This window comes from Mus caroli, chromosome 7 (genome assembly GCF_900094665.2).
Source record: "Mus caroli chromosome 7, CAROLI_EIJ_v1.1, whole genome shotgun sequence".
Taxonomy (NCBI): Eukaryota; Metazoa; Chordata; class Mammalia; order Rodentia; family Muridae; genus Mus; species Mus caroli.
The window spans coordinates 115,636,696-115,642,695 of record NC_034576.1 but is presented as its reverse complement, the minus strand read 5'-3'; the positions used below and the strand labels follow the sequence as shown (position 1 = coordinate 115,642,695).

Sequence of the window (6,000 nt, the reverse complement as noted above, 5' to 3'; positions counted from 1 at the left end):
CCCAAGACCAGCGGAGCGAGCAACGCACTGAGGGGTTCTCAACAAGATTGTCTCAGATCAGCTCCTACAGCTCACTCACTATGGGGAGCATGTTCTGTAGCAAGCATAAAGAGGATTACCCTTTCCTCTGTGGGTCTGAGTCCCGGGAGGGGAGAGTTTTGAGCGCTAGGGAGGTGACTTCCTCACTTTTCCATCTCTTTTAGAGCCTCCCACCAGGCACACGGTGGATTCTGTGACACCGGAGCGCTACTTTGGCGAGCTTTTGCCCGCCAGAAACTCATCCGATTCAGGTGATTCTCCACGTCCCAGAGGTGGCGCCACCGCAGACGTGTCATCTGGTGCACCGGTTCCCGCCAACAGAGGGTTTCAAACCAAGCAGAGCGTTGCAAACCAAGCGGCGGCCGCAGGGAAGCGGCGACCTCCGGACCACCGCCTGCCAACGCCTCGTTGCTGCCCGTACCAGCTCGCGGACCCCGCGGAGGAAGGCGATCCGGGCGTTCGCCCTGCTGACAGAAACGCTCTCCTAGAAGTCTCCCAGGCACTGCTTTTACTGGCCCGGAGACGCCGTCCGGCTTTTGCCTAACGGTGACAGGAAGCGTGGGGTGAGGGTGTGCTCAGAGGTGTGGAGGTGGCCTGAGACTGCTCTTGGCTGACCGCGCAGAGAAGCGCTCGCGGGGAAGCTACGGGACAGCACTGCCAGCCGAGACCCCAGAGACTCTACTCAGCCTCTCCGTGCCCCGGCGCCACGCCCACTGTGGGAGGAGCTCCGTCCTTCGCGCGAGAACTCGCCTCGCCTCACCTCTTCGTAGTGCGAAGTCTCGCGAGAAGCAGCTAAGGAGCCGGCCTGCAACCTGCCGGGGCAGCTCTGGTAGGCGCAGCCGGTGGAGCGGCCGCCTCATACCTAGCACCGGAGGGGTCCGGTTCAGTGGGCTGAGGGAGCGGAGCGTCGCTCTCTCTCGGAGCTCTTCTCCTCGACCCTCGGTGGACGTCTCAGGGGCCAGCAGGTTGGAGCGGGCCGGGTGCGGGCGGCTGGGTTTGTAGTGGAAGCCGAGGGCGAGGCTAGATGCTGTGAACCGGGGTCCGGGAGGCTGGCGGCGGCTCCAGGAGCGTGGGGCGCGGTGCTCCGGGCTGCCCGCTCGAGCACCGGGTCCGGAGAGGCGGGGAAGGGTGCTGTTTTTTGGGTTAGGAGTCTGGAGGCCTTTCCCCAGGGGGAAAAAAGGCTATTTTCTCACACCTCCTTTCCAACCTCCTTTCCAGGGCAGAGTAACCCAGTGCCCCGCCCCTTTCCTGTCATCTTTGGGTCACCGCGGCGACAACCCGAAGAAGGCGCATCACAATAGGGCGGTGAGTAAGGCTCCCAGTTTAGGGATAAGGTGGTGGGGGAGTCGCCCTTCGGATGGAGGATGAGACACCTGTGATGTGCTGCTGTGTGCTTTTATTCTGTAACCGTTTCAACGAGGGTAAAGCTTGGTTTCCCACTCTAACTTGCCCAGAAAGGGTTCAGATTTATTCTCTGTGAGTCACAAGCCCTCTGACACCCCTGATTTTGGGGGTATGGGCTGGAGGGGACCTGAGATTTCATTTAGTTTGTCAATGTGTCCCTAACCTCGGTCTTTCCCGGGTTCCCATGTCTTTTTTTTTTTTTTTTTCTCTTTAAATTTTTGAGTCTTAGCCTCTTATTGGTATTTGGAGTCCACGACAGACTAAAAAAAAGTTTCCCACTTTGTGCACTTAGTATATGAAATTACTTTATAGCCATGTAAGAGTCTGCACGCTTTTTATTTCAGTTAACAAGCTGCATGAAGCAGTACAGTGTATTGATTGGCAGTTGGGTTTCTTTCTGTTCTTGCCTGCCTCCCACTCTTCTCTTGCCCCACTAGCCCAATTTGATCCAAACTTTTTAGAGAGGGGTTTAGGGATGAATTTCGAATGAAATAGACTGTAGAAATTGGACGGAAAGATATAATAAGACATGTGAATGTAAAGACTGAACAAGTTCCTGCGCTGGAGAGTCCATCTAGAACTCAGTCGTGGGCGGTGAACCAAGGACTGATGCTGAATATTAAGCAGAAAGCAGTAGAAAGTACTTGGAAAATTACTAAATGGGAGATAAAGATGAGTTAATTTTGAAGGTTTTAGGCTTAGTAGTTTTCTCTAGCACAGAGGTTAGCACTCAGCGTTTATTCTTCGGGGTTGAGAAGAGGTAAGAAGGGCGCTTCAGAAACAGGAGAGTGTGGTTAGGACCCAGAGCGATGGCGTTCAGAAAGTTCCACGAGATGTTTGGGTTGTTAGATATTTTCACACTATTCAAACTTCCAGGTGGGCTTTTTACCTCCTGTGTTATCCTCCCACAAGTCTGAATTTTGTTCTGTTCTTCAAAGACTTGTGTATTTTTTTTTAACATTAAATGAGATCACAAAGAACTGTGGTCTGCTTTGTGACCATTTACATTTAAATGGTCTCATGAAGTGTACAAGTGAACTGGAGATACTCTGTGTCTCTCAGAGAGATAAGAATGAGTAAGTTTCACATGCCTTCAGGTACTAGACAGATAATGAGCATGTCAGTGCACTTGAGAGCTTCTGTCCTCTGAGCAGTATTCAGTCCGTCTGATTAATTGTGTATATAAGTGTGCAATCAGTTGTCAGCCTTCTTAGAATATAGGAACTCTAGAATTTTAAGTGCGATTTCCTGATATTTGAAATATTGACAAGTAAAACAAAGATACCTTCATGTGACCCATCCAAACCCAGTTTTATTTTAACATAAAAATATTTTAGAGCTATGTTTTATGTCTTGGCTTAGGAAGCTGTATATAGGTCAGAATTAATTTTATAACTAGAAACAAGCTTAAGTCAACTATGTCAGTTTGGAATTATAAATTTTTAGAAAAACTGAAAAATGTCAGCTCTTAATAAAATAGTTTAGTGCCCTTTAAATATAGGGCTACAGATTAAACAGTTAATTTCTAGTCTCTCATTGTCTGTCTACACTTTTGTTTTTTTGTAGTTTATTGCTGGTTTGAAATCATTAAATGGAAAAAAATCTATAAATAAGCACATAATTTTTAAGTTGCATACTATTCCAAGTTCAATGATAAAATCGTGTTTCTCACAATACCCTGCCTAGAATGTAAACCACCCCTTTCTCCAGTGAATCTGACTAGGATATGCTCCCATCCACCTGCTACTTTAGTAGTAATTTGTTTATCAGACTGACTGATAATTTCACAGTGTGGTCAAGAACCCTTATTTTATTTAATGATGGCCCACAGTACAAAAGTAGTGCTGTTACTAATTCGTCTATGTCAACAAGAAGCCATAATATGCTGCTTGTATGTGAGAAAAGTGAACATCCCTAACTTTATAGGGAAAGAAGAAAATCATGCTAAAGTTGCTAAGATGTATACTCTAGTCGCAGAAACGTTTTACTAGGGTATATTACAATTTTTCTATCTTACTGTTAATTATTGTTACTGTGCCTAACCAGTAAAGTTTCCCATAGATATGTATACATGAGAATTCATTTGGTACTTGTCACAGTTGCAGGCATATACTGATAACCTTGAAATATATACTTTAAGAGGGACTATATTAACATTTTACTGTGGGAATAACTGAAGAAACTTTATTGATTTGTGTTTATTATTTGATTTATAAGTAGCTTAAAAGAGTATATTAGCTTATTTAGAAGGTCTTTATTATACTTGTACCTAATATGTAAAATTAAGTCCAGGATACCATCTACAGTCCATTTCAGGATTTGAATACTTAGTATTTGCTATACCTTACCACACTGTGTCCCTGGGTATTGACTTTTACCAGAGGACATACGGATCCCCTGGTGCATGGGGAGAGTGTGAAGCTTGGGAATGGGAGAAAGAAAGTGTGATGTGAAACAGACATTCTTTTGGTGCCTCTTCTTTACAGAAAGCATTGACTTAAATTCTTCTTTCTAGTAAGAAGAATAGGTACTTTGATTAAACTTTGTGTCATAGTATGACTTAATGGCATTTGTGGAATTGAACCTTGTGGATTAAAATTCATTTACGCACTAGTAGGAAGTATTTTAATCACATAATCTGCTCAAGCTTTGTTGGGCTGTGAGGAATGGGAGTTTATAGGTCACTCAAGTCCCAAGAGGTGGATCTGGCAAAGTCAGCGTCTTTATCTTAGTGGTCGAGTCTGGAAAGCCAGGTAAGGAACAGAGTTTCCAGAAGGAAGAAGGCCTAGCTAAATACTCCTCCGTTACTGTGCAGTTGTGCACACTGGATGACTTCCACAACTGCCTATTATAAATTATAACTGTATGAAGGCTGCAAAGGATATTGTTTTTTAAGTCATGACTGGGGGGGGGGTGTCATATACTAGATTTTCTTATGCTTAATCCAGTCTTTTTAAGTTCAGCAAGGCTAATATCTCTTCATCAGTTCCCTGCTTCTCTCTAGAGCAAGTGGTGAAAAGAGATGTGTTACATTTATAAAATACTCCTATCTGAGAGTTTTAAAACCATTTTTATTTTGTTTATTATTTTCATTTATTACATCCTCACTGGTTTCCCCTCACTGCTCTCCTAGCTCCTTGGCCCCAACCTACCCTCTCCTCCAGATTCACTCCTCCTCCATTTCCCTTCAGAAAAGGACAGGGCTCCCAGGGATAGCAGCTGTACATAGAATATCAAGACAAGACTAGGAACATACCTCATATTAACCTGAATGAAGCAACCCAGTAGGAGGAAAAGGGTCCCAAAACGAGGCAAAAGAAAAGAGTCAGAGACGGCCCCTGCTCCCACTGTTAAGAGTCCCACAAGAATACCAAGCTGTACAACCATAACATATATACATACAGAAGACCTAGGTTAGACCATACAGGCTCCATGATTGTCAGTTCAGTTTCTGTGAGCTCCTAAATGCCCAGGTTAGGAAACTTTTTGTTTTAGGGATTTGTCATATTTGTGTGGATTGTCTTGCTGTCGGGGGAGGGGAGTGGAACGGAACATCATTTTTTTCCCCATGTTTCTATGGTAACTTATACAGAAGGAAATGCTTGTTTGCAAGTAGCTTTCATCCCCCTTCCCCTTCCACTCTCTGAAGTTATTTTTCCAATGAGGATTAGAAGAAGGGGTTGAATGTACTTTCCTCAGTGCCTTTGGTTCTGTTTTTGGGTGTCCTGTTTCTTAGAAGATACATTTTCAATATATTCATCTGTATGGTAGGTTTATCTGAGCAGGCTGGACCCCTGTGAGGGAGAAGGAAATGGAACACCTACATTTCTAACTGGGTAAGTGTAATTTACAATTGAAGTGGTTTACAATTTAGCCTGTGGTTTTGGGTTATATTTTTAATCCTCATCTATCTAACTCCTTTATTGTTTCTTTGTTGGTCTGAAGTAAAATTATGGCAGTCATTGGCTGTGGGGAAAGAGATAGTTATAGATGTTTGTTATAGAGGAAGTTACAAGTAGGGCATCCCTAATCCCAAATGTGAACTCTGAAATGCTGCAAAATCTAAGTCCTTCTGAGCATCCACCTATTCACCAATCTAAAGGTTTGTTTCATGTATTAAATTACCGTTAGAGGATGTGTGTAGGCTATTTATAAAATGTAAAAGAGCTTGTGTTTAGTCTTGGTTGGGTCCAAGATAATTCAATTCATATATGCAAACATTCCAGAACTTTAGAAAAAAAAATCCACAAGTAATCTGGAATCTGAAATACTTTGGGCCCAGGCATTTCAGATAAGGATTACTTAACCTGTTTTAGAGTTTTGTTTTTCTCTCTTTAATTGAATGTTTAATAGGATTCAAGCTAATGTTGCAGTTTCCTTACTATTTCCTCCTAGTTTACTTTGTGGTCCTTTACACTGGTAGAAGGTCAACAGCTAGAACTCAAAGCAACTCTCTAGAGATGCTCTCTAGAGAAAGATTAAAAGGGTGGGAGTTTACAGGCAGTGGGAATGCAGTGAGTTAAATACAGCTGTTGAGTATTTGGATGCCAGATTTTT

General features: G+C 43.7%; 1 protein-coding gene across 8 annotated transcripts in view; it reads left to right on the top strand.

Moving 5' to 3' along the window:
• Positions 1–831: 831 nt before the first annotated feature.
• The window catches only part of Btbd10 (BTB domain containing 10), a 55,695-nt gene continuing 50,526 nt past the window's right edge, over positions 832–6,000 (top strand). For 2 of the 8 annotated variants that reach the window (XM_021166515.2, XM_021166507.2), the window contains exons 1-3: positions 832–1,004; positions 1,258–1,344; positions 5,215–5,279. The gene's annotated coding sequence lies outside the window, so the exon portion shown is untranslated. The other 6 variants (XM_021166516.2, XM_029479655.1, XM_021166508.2 and 3 more) reach the window with 5 other exon arrangements.